The sequence below is a fragment of the Calidris pugnax genome, unplaced genomic scaffold (genome assembly GCF_001431845.1).
Source record: "Calidris pugnax isolate Ruff unplaced genomic scaffold, ASM143184v1 scaffold38, whole genome shotgun sequence".
Classification (NCBI taxonomy): Eukaryota; Metazoa; Chordata; class Aves; order Charadriiformes; family Scolopacidae; genus Calidris; species Calidris pugnax.
The window spans coordinates 587,606-598,212 of record NW_015090995.1 but is presented as its reverse complement, the minus strand read 5'-3'; the positions used below and the strand labels follow the sequence as shown (position 1 = coordinate 598,212).

At 43.0% G+C, this 10,607-nt stretch overlaps 1 protein-coding gene across 1 annotated transcript in view; it reads left to right on the top strand.

Annotated features, from left to right (window-relative positions):
* The first annotated feature begins 301 nt into the window (after nt 1-301).
* LOC106895627 (ligand of Numb protein X 2-like) overlaps nt 302-10,607 on the top strand; it is a 30,327-nt gene continuing 20,021 nt past the window's right edge. The window contains exon 1 of the mRNA XM_014955154.1: nt 302-523. The gene's annotated coding sequence lies outside the window, so the exon portion shown is untranslated. The remainder of the gene's footprint in view (nt 524-10,607) is intronic.

Genomic DNA, 10,607 nt, shown 5'->3' with positions numbered 1-10,607 from the left:
GGCCGAGGGACCCGGGATGGAGGATATTTCCCGACAGGTGAGGCCCCTAGCACCCGCCCTCCGGCACCGCGACCCGGACTGAGGCGGACTGAGACGACGGCCCGCTGAGGCGACCCGGGGCGGCCGGCCCCTGAGGGGAGCGGGAGGCCCCGGGGCGGGCGGCCGCTGAGGGGAAGAAGGTGCCCCGCGCCGCCGCGGCGCCCTCTGCCAGGGCGGGAACGGGGCGGCCGGGGGTGTGGGCGGCCCGGGGCCGGCCCGAAGAGGAGGAGGAGGAGGGGAGCCCGGCGGTGGGGAGGGGAGGGCCGTGCCGAGGCCGCGCCGGGCGGGCGACACCTGGGCGGCTGCGCTGCCTCCTCCCCTCCCTCCCTCTCACGTAGGTTTCGACTTTCTTTCTCCGCCCGGAAACTTGGTGGAGGAACCCGCGTTATTGCCGCCGTCGCAGGCCGAGTTGGCGCTGGGCTCCCCTCGCCTTCTCCCTTCCCCTTCCCGGGGGGCGAGCGAGCCCCCCTTCCCGGCGCTACAGGTGAGCGGTGCGAGGCCGGGGGAAGGCGTGAGGGGAAGCGGGGTTCCCGCCGCCGCTGAGGCGGCCGCTGAGGGGCGGGAGGCCGCGGGGGCTGGGGACGGAGGGGGACCAGCTGTGGAAGCGGCTGAGGGCGGCAGCTCCTGCCCAGCCGTCCTGCTCCCTCAGCCGAGGGTCTCTCGGCCATGACCCAGCCGGGCTGGAGAGTGTTTTGTCGTGACACAGGGCGGTAAGTAGGGCTGTGGCCGGGCAGGTGAAGGCTGCCTGCCAACCCCAAGGGTTTAACTCTTCCAAGGTCGCTCTCTGAGGCAAACAGCCCTGGGGCCTGTGCAGGGCACCCCAAACTCGGTGTTTTTAGCCACTTGTGTGGGTCGGAGGGAGGCTGTGGGGCAAAATGTCTTTGCTAGGAGATGGAGAAGCTCTAAGTTGGCAAGTTTCTGGGGCTGCGCTGGTAATTAATGCGGAAAAAAAGCCTATAAATAGAAGTTGAGATAACAGGCAAAGGAGAGCAATGTGACGGTGTGGATGTTTTGGAAATGCCTTAAAGGTAAGAAATACAGGTGATGTTAAATATGAGGTAATGCTCTGGGGAGGTTTCTAAGAGGCTTGGAAAGAAATGTTTAAGGGATACTGTGTAACTGGAATGCTTTTATTTTATTTGGGAAGTTTTTCACGCGGGGTTTAAGGCAGGGTGAGGCTGTGTGGGGCCGAAGGGACGATCCGGCTCTGCCTTGCTGCTCGGTTGTGTGCACTTGACAGCTCTCTGCTTCTGACATTAGCCTCCTTATCTGATTGAAACCCAAGAGAACAGGCAGCAGCCAGCTGATGCCAGCACCGGAGGTGGCAGGGAGAGCGGGACTGCCCCTTTCGGTGGCACTGCAGGCTTAGTTTGCTTTAAGCCATGCTTGAAGCTGCACTTCCAATTCCTTGAGTGATTTTTTATTTATTTATTTATTTTGGTCCTACTTTACCTTGCTAAAGTAAGGAGTGCCAAATGAGTATTTCCCTGTTGCTTACCAAATGAAAAAGGGTCATCTTTTTACGTCCTGCTCTGTTTTCTTTAGCCAAGGTGAAAGGCCCAGAACTGTGTAAAGGCTCCATAGGAAACACAACTCCAGCTCAAGTGCAGATAATAAGTGTTAGGGGAGGTCTCGTCTCTGCTGTGCAAAGGGTATGTCGGGACAGAGTCAGAGCATACAAACCTGGGGAGATAACAGGCAGCCCAGGGATGTTTCTGTCACTGTCACATGGCCCCAGAGTTGTCCAGTCTAATCCTGGAGACTCCACAGCAGCCCAGGGTTTGAGTGGGATGGTGTAGTTTAAAGAATTGTAGCTATCCTACTGCAGCAATGCCACTTGTGTGCTGTGCCTTTCAGGGACGGCACTGATGTTTGCCCTTGATGCTTGACTCTTTTGGCAGTTCTCCAGCAAAGAGAAAGCAGATTGTGCACATGGCTCCTTTAAAACAAAACTTCTTTCTTTTAAGTTACGCACTCAAACTCTTCTTTTACAGTATAACTAAGCAGATGTACTGTGTCTGCTGCTGAAAGAGGCTAAGTGGTAATATTTATTCCCTCCCCCAAAGGGATTTGCTCCCTGAACCAGCTCATGAAATCAGAATAGCACCAGTGCTTGTGCAGGGAAAAACAAAGGGGTCATATGGCTGAGGATGGAGCAGAGAAATGATAAACAGAAGGCCAAACTTTTATGGGGTTCACTAGCTGTTGGAAAACTCAGCTGTGCTGTATATTCACACCTTCGTTCACCTTATTTATGTGCCTGCTCTAGTATGCAAGCTTGATGCATATGTAACTCGTTTAAATAACGGAGATGCATTAACATAAAACTCAGTGAAGTGAAAGGGGAGAGAGGGACCTGTGGTGTGCAGCAAAAAAAGAACCTTGTCTGTTGAAGTTTCTTTGTCAGTTTCTGGCCAAATATATAGTGAGGGAAGCGAGCAAGAGTTAAGAAACAAACCCAAGCATATGGCCTGGGGAATAAGAGCTGTAAACAATGGAAGAAACAGCTCCAGGAGTGACCTGGCAGCTAAATGACCTCCAAAAAAACCTCATGAGGTTCAGAGATACCTGATGAAACAGGTTGAGGATTACTCAGGATAACATTAGTGCTACCTGAACGGTGATTCCAGTAATTTCAATTAGAAATTGTAGTTAATGGTTTTGTAAGCCATAGTAGTGCTGTACTTCCCTAAGTATGGTTAGTAGATGAATTTACACGTGCTTTTAAGACTGTAAAGTCTTAGACTTAAGACTATAATGAGAATAAACTTAAAAGAACCAATATAACTGCAGAATAAATTATCTGTCATTCACAAAGCACCCCCTGCTGTATTTTGTAACTCTTCAATTTCTTTTCTGCATAACAAAAAATAAATCCTGCTGCAACTGCTGTATTGATTTCAATTTAAAAATTAAGCTGCATCATTTCATTCTGATCGTGTATATCTTGCCAGAGTAGTTGCAGCTGTTGTCTTACTCACAGGCCTGAGTATGTTTTGCTGATTTAATACAAAACCCTCTTGTTTGGCTTTTCCTTCTCAGCTTACTTTAGTGGTGCTGTTCGTACAGTTGTTAGGAATTGCATTTGACAGTCCTCGTCAGCTTGTTCCCTGATTTATAACACATAAAACATTGCCCTTGGCTTAGAAATTTCTTGACGTGAATTGAGTTTGAAAATCTGAAAATATCTGGCAATTTTTCTGATACTTTGTATAAGAAATATGTATACACGAGCCAGTATCTCACAAACTATCTAAAGTGTTAGAGGGGATTTAGATGAACATGAGTAGTAGGAATTACTGTCCTGGTCCAGGAAAAAGCACTCAAGGCTGGGAGGAGGGAAATGGAATAAACCTGGAGGAATTTGGAGAGACAATCAGCGGCTTACAGGCGAAGGCTGGTTTTATGTATATATAGTGGTCCCCTGAGTTTAGAAGGTCTCTGTGCAAATTTAGTTTGAAGACTGTATTATTCTTTATTTGGAATATTCTGGAAGAGAAATACTGGAAGGGATTATGTGTTTTAAAAAAAAATGTTTTGTCTAGCTTTGCCTGGACCTTAACTCATGCAAGTTTTGTAAACAGCTGCAGCAGACTCTCTCTTTAAAAGCAGATTTTTCTGACAGTTTTTTTAACTGGGGTTGAGATAAAACTTGACCTGCTGCTCTGAGAGTTTAAGGGGCTCACCTGTGACATGAGTTGTGTTGCAGACGTTGAAAGTCCAGTAAATCATGAGCACCCCTATTTGTAAAGTTCTCAGACTTATTAACCTCCTACCCTTAGACTAATAAATAACAGATAAATTCTTCTCGCCTAGTAAGCGCTGTTGCAGCTCTCTAAAGAGACAATAAATAAATAAATAAATAAATCAGTCCCTGCCCTGGGAACCTTAGATCTCAGGATATCCTCTTTTACATTATCTCAATTGGTAGTGAACAAAAATTGTCCTATGATTATTTCGAGTAGGATACATAAAAATAAACATAATAGGTCTTCTGGGCCTTTTTGTACTAGGGATAAAAAAAAAATAATAATTAAGCTCCCTGTGAAATTATCAACTGGGGCTACTTGGCTGCTTTGCTGGAAACTGACCCTGGAGAGGAGGGGAGGTTGTCTCCCTGTTCCTACCTATGCCGGGACTTAGGGTCATTCACGGGTGGCTGAGGAAGAACGTGGCTGCTGCATTGATTTGTGGATAGTGGAAGGACTTTGGTCTGTTGTTCCAGCTCTTTTAACTGGCGAGACAGCTACGCCCATTTAAAAATTATTTTTAGAACACAGGATAATACAGCGTAATTATCAATTTATGTATATTGTGAATATGTACCCAGTAAGGTAACAATCCTTTGTAAAGACCTGTTTCTGATACCAGCTTGGACATAGCTTTAAATTAAGATTTGAGAAGAAAAAGAAACCAAACCAGAAAGCCTCTTGCAGTTTTTTCCCCCCTAGCTGTGAGGGTTGTTTGTTTTAAGACTAAAGTCAACAAGATACACCAGGAGAAATTCTGTGATGAAGAGGCATCTTAAATTACACGTGCAACTGTACTTAAGCTTATAAACCTGAAATACAGATGTCCTAAACAGCAGAATATGTCTCAAGTCTCTTAAAAATGTGCCATAATATTGTTCTGTAGATCTCTTGGGGGATGTAATTCTTAATCCAGATATTTTTTATATATATTTTTTTTTACTTCCACTATAGTGCTTGCTTACTTAGGAGCTGCCATCTGTGGTGAAGGGCGTTTCAGGTCCTGGTGGGAGCAGCAGCTCTGCCTGCCCACGGCTGCTGGCGGGAGTTTAAGGCAACTTCAAATTTACCTTCGTTCCACCCTGAGGAGCTGCAGTTTGAGAAGATGTGTTCTAGGGAATTAGGTGCTGGGCTTTTTGTTTAAATATAAGATAACTTGTTTTCTTTCTTTCCCCTTTACCATGATCTGGTGGTAAGATGGGATGCAAAGGGGAATTACAGACTTAATTATCTTTTAATTCAGCTTTTTTAGTGAGTGGGAACAAGCTTGGGCTAGAAAGTACTTTGCACTGGTTTCGATAAAATGCCCTCTTACCCTGTGAAAGGAAGTGTGGGGTAAAGTCTACTGAGTGGGGTGATACACCCTGCTCTTGCTGATGGCACCAAGGACAGGCTGGGATGGTCCAGAGCTGTTGTGAAAAAAGAGCCAGGACTGGGGGAAGTTTGATGGTCTCTCTAGAATAATGCTCTCAGCTGTGCTGTGTGTTTGTCACTTATCATTGATTTTATTTTGCAGAGTTTAGATTCCAAGTGCCTGTTATATGAAGGGCTGCTGTCACAGGTTGTGCCAAACTCTTTAACTTAAAACAGAGCACCATAAAAAAATAAAAATAAAATCAGTGCTAGTGTAACCGAGACCAGAATTTGACTTGGTGTGGGTAATGAAAAGGGCTGTGCTACTTTATGCTGCAGTAAAGCCCTAATCTGATGTTTCTGATGTTAATAACTGTGAGTGTCTGTCTGTTGAGAGGAAGTATTTCATTACCAGGTGCAAAACTCTGCTTTCATGCTGCTGGATCGCTTATGGTAAAATTATGTAGAAAACAGTATTTGCAAAAGTGTTGTTTGTTTGTTTTTGACTAACCTAGAGAACAAATGCTTTCATGCTTAAGGCTGATTAGTTTTTTCAAACTGAAATTAAATTAATTTGATTTTAAAGTAACACTTGATAGAGTGTGATAGAGATTAAAGGTTTGTAGGGCTTTCTCACAAGACAGGCAAGGCGTAGAGCTATAAAAATAACATATGTCTACCAAAAGCAACAGTTTCTCTCTCCCCCCTCCACCCTTCTCACGTTACTTTTAAATATATAGATGGTGATGAGGACTACCTTGGTAAGGATATTCAAACAGTGATTTTTTAAAAACATACAGTTATATAATACAGTGTCTGCTTTCTTCCCTTGTATGCATCAGAAATTCTGTGATTAAAGAATCTGCTTTTTTCCTGACCTTTGTTACAAATACAACACCCAGGCCACGAATGGACAATGATGTACAGGTTTTCTTTTGTCAGGCTGCTGCAAGAGTAATAGCTATCAGGGCTGGCTAGTTAGGAAGGCATATACCCAAGACAAGCCTCTGCACATTACATGCTTATTTCAGATTCCCTAAACCACAGTGCCGTTTTCTTTCTATAGGCAAGGAATTTACAGGTAGACACACAGACAATGATGTGGTAAGAGCATCTGGTATTCACACGTAGCCAATAGACATGTGATCTTTACCTCCTGTCCTCAAAAGCAAACCCAACTCTTTGGAAAGTAAGTGTGTTACCAGATATTTAACTGGACCTAAATCTTAACATCAAATCTCCTAATCCTTTTTTGTTTTGGTTTTGGGCTTTTTGCTTTAATTGCAAGAGAAGCTTTGGTTATTAATTACAGATTAGGTCCTTTATCCTTAAATTATAGGATTCTTCCTTTGTCTATAGAAAGCTTCTCCCGCAAACATCAAACTGATTTTTAGGGATGGAATTGCAGATAGCTGCCCAATTCAAAATGGAGGTGAGGTGAAGGTGGAGGTAGGGGCATTTAATTTCTTCAAGGGAGGTGATCAGACACAATAGGAAAAAGAACACACAAAGAAAATCCATACATGCTGCTAATGGTTAAGGTTCCATAGGAGTCTTTGGGTCGAATTCTGCAGAGAAGCAAGTTGATTTAAGTGAGTGGTACAACAGAAGAATTCCTGCGAGCGTAAAACAAGCAACTTGCATGTTTATATGGAAGACAGGGTGCAGAAAGGATGCTGATATAGTGGAAGCATCTAGCAAAGGTGAGAAAGGAGGAAGAAATAGAAATAAAACAGCTATTTCTGCAGCACTTGTCTTCACTTCCACTTGATGTCATTTAATTTATCCATTTTTCAGATCCACATGTTAAAATAGTCACCGTTTAATCCTCTTGGAAGAAAGGTGTAGGTGGAAATCATTTTACACCACAAATTCCTTAAGAAAAAGGGAGGAGAGAGGAAATTTCTTGGTTCTTGTTACCCAGATATTATTAATTGAACGGTGAAACACCTGTACCTATTCTTGTGTTAGGTATTGTGGTTTTTGTAAAATTGACCTGCATTAAGTATTGCTTATAAAAATCTGATATTTCAACACTATTTCAGTGCCACTACTGTAAACTAAGGACAGTTTACTCGTGGTTGTGAAACACTGCAGCAGCACATTGGAAGTGTTCAGTCAGGACAGTAGTGCATTTCATAGAAAACCTTTCCCATTTCACGTACTATTTCAAAGTGGTGATGAAATTCAGAAAAAAAAACCCCAACCTGTTACAGAACACTTTCACAATGTACTTCTGCCTGTCTCTAGAATGGAAATAAATGCCATTCTGTGAAACGTAAAACTTCTTAACTGAGTGAAAATTGTTTGAAGAAAGTTTAGTAGAAGTTCTGCCACTTTTTCTTCTGGTTTGTTGCTAGACCAGTGGGTTTGCTGTGTTAGATTCTATCTTGAACTTGCTTTTCTATAAGCAGATGGGTTTGGGGCTGGTGCCCTGCTGGTGTGCGCCCTCAGTCGTCTTAACCCAGAATGTGTTGGCTTTGTTTTGTCCACCCCAAAAAAATTAATTAATTGTTTAGCCTTTAGTTGGAATGTTGCATTTCCAGTCTCCCAGGGAAATGTAGCTATAAATATAATAACTGGTGTAATTATTGCAGTGAACCATTGCATAGCAGTATACGTGGGGCACGCGCCCTACAGTCTTCAAGCCAACTTTTATATTGGGGTTTTCAATAACATGGTCTGTATCACACAAAAGTGCTAACCTACAGGTGCATAAAAAGACATGAACCCATTGTATTCCAAAATATTTTCCATGGTACAAGTGTTTTTTTGTAAAATAACTAGTTCTCAATATTAGATATTTTTTTTCTTTAATTATTTTGTAACTAGAGCAGTAGGAGGCATTCCTGTGGTCATCCTAATCTGGTAGGAGAAGTTTCACACTTCTGTTTTGTGTCCTTGCTGCGGACTGCCTGCACGTTTCTTTAGTTTGCAATATGGAATGTGCTCTGGCTCACTCACCATACTTGTGGTTTTGTAAATCAGTTAGTTAATAGAAACAGTCTTGATTTTCTTCCCTCCCCCCCGCTTTTTTTCATCTTTTAGTTGTTTTTTGCTTTTTATTTTCTTCCCAGGAGCTTCCCGCGTAATCTTAGATAGGTCATTTGAGATCATATTCAGAGACTTACTAAAGTGTTAAATTCCCCTGAGTGGATGCCTCTGTGGGTCTGTATTTTAGCCTCTTTGATGTCATTTCTCAGTCTTTAAATGGGAATAGCAACAATGTTCTACCTAACAGAGATGTCGTTAAGATAAAATATGTTCATGACTGAAAATGACTTGTATCAAGTGCTGGAACTGTATGAGCAGACAGGCCTGGTCTGATTTGTGCCATGATTTGTGCTCCACACCAACAATGGCAGACTGAAATGCCTTAAAAACAAGGAACAAAAAAGTTGTGTTTGGAAATTTGGAGGCTTCAAAGGATAAGATTGGAAGCAGGGATGTTGCTCCTGGGGTAGCCACGTACCACAGCCACCATTCCTTTGCAGTCACTGTCTCACAAGTGGAGGCATGACACTGGAAAGATTTCTTAGGTAATTATGCTTTTTTTTCAAAGGATTTTTTTTTAAAAAGCTGTAGAAGAAATTCATCAGTTCATGTACAAGCCCAGGGTGCTTGAGAGGAGTGAAGAACTTGGGAGAAATGAACAGTTTGTCCATCAGGAATGGTGCCGAGCGGTTCGCTGTCGGTGTGGTTCTTGGCACGCTCCCTCCTAGAGCTATTAACAGCATTGTAGCTGTGGAGAGGGGGTGTATATCTGAGGCTCTGTGCCCTAGCAGAGTTAAAACAAGAATAGGCAATGTGCTAATATTGTCAGGAATAGTCTTGCTTTGGCAGGGAAATAGATTAGACAACCCGATAAGTCTTCCTTTAAAAAAAAAAAGTCTATTCTTTGAGTCAGTGTTACAGTACAAGAAATCTGCTTAAAAAAAAAAAGCCAACAATATGTTTTTTTTTTTAAAAATACAGTAAAGATAAAGGTGATCTCAAAGAAATCTTTTCTTTAGCCCACACAGGGAAAGAAAAAGGGAAATATAGAGAGATTTCTGCTGGTTAATTTCCTTCAATTCTTTGCCATGTATAGGAATGGGGTGTATTACTTCCTAAATAACTCAGTCACCAGAGGCATTCCTTGCATTATACTTTTAGAACAGAAGAAGAGTCCATTAGAGCAGCAACATATGCATCCATCTGGCTTTAACATTTTCATATAGTCAATAAGTAGTGACTTGGGACCAAGCTCCATCCTTTTTTTTTTTTTTTTTTAATGGTTCCCTCATATTTAGTGCATTGTGTGTAAGCTGAAACACGTGTGAGGCCCAGGGAGAGATCCCAGTACCACTGGGAACGTGCCAGTCAAGGTGCACTGCTGGGAGGAAACTGGAGAGGGGGAACGGTACAACAAAAAGAGCAACATAAGAACGAAGGGGGTTGTTGGGGTTGGTCTGACCTTTGGAGGTTGGGTCGAGTAACTGGAATTTGATGGAAAATGCAAAAAGACCCCCAAAGCTAGAATCCTAGACAGACTCTTGAAATTGGTCTATTTAAGCTGAAGGGAACCACGCTTGTTATGTTGAAACAGTGGATTTTCTAGACACGTAAAGTCTGTGTTGTTGCGCCGCAGTAGTCATCTTTGCTGAATAAGATGTTAGCAATTTTCCTCTTACTGAACATCTGCTTTCTGACTGAATCACCGAGCGAGCGGCAGGCTTGTTTGAGCCTGCTGTCCTCCCTGTGCCGCTCACTAACTCCTGCCTTGCCGAAGGCTGTGGGCTGGGTTTCAGCACCGAGGTGTTAGGCTTAGGTTCCCTGGTGTCTGCAGGAGCCTCCTCCTTATCGACAGGACAGTGGTGTAAAAGGAAAATTCACTTTTGGCGCTTCAGAATGACATTTTCACACCTTGTTTTCGAGGGCCTAGAATTGAGAGAGCAGAACAGCTTAGAGTTACGGGGAAGAAAAAACCAGCAAGATTGTGGTGATGCTTTTATCTTCCACAAATTTTGAAATGACTCATAAATGGGATTCATCTTGTATAACCTTTAAACACAGAGAGCAGAGAATGAATTTAGTAAATAATCTGAAAAACCCCCATATAAAAGTAGTTTATCAGCAAAATTACCGTGGGGTTTGTTTTTGCTGAGAAAGTAGATTTGTTTAATCACCTGCCAAAGTTTTATGCAAATACTACAACCCGAAGCACAGGTATTTCTTATTGGTAGCTGTTTGCCTTGGAAGCTTGGTGTTTTGTTAACTTCTGGTGCTGAGCTGATTGATTAGAATTGGTAGGTGATGTTAAGTGATTGTCTGATGTTGAAACGTTTCCTTTGTGCCAGTAAGATAATTTAAGATCAAATAAAGGCATTTCATAAGTCAAACAATAGGGATGCCTGTTCCAGGTGGAGGTGAGTACCAAAGAACAGGGGTATTTTTAAGAGAGGAGGGCGTGGATACATTTCCTTT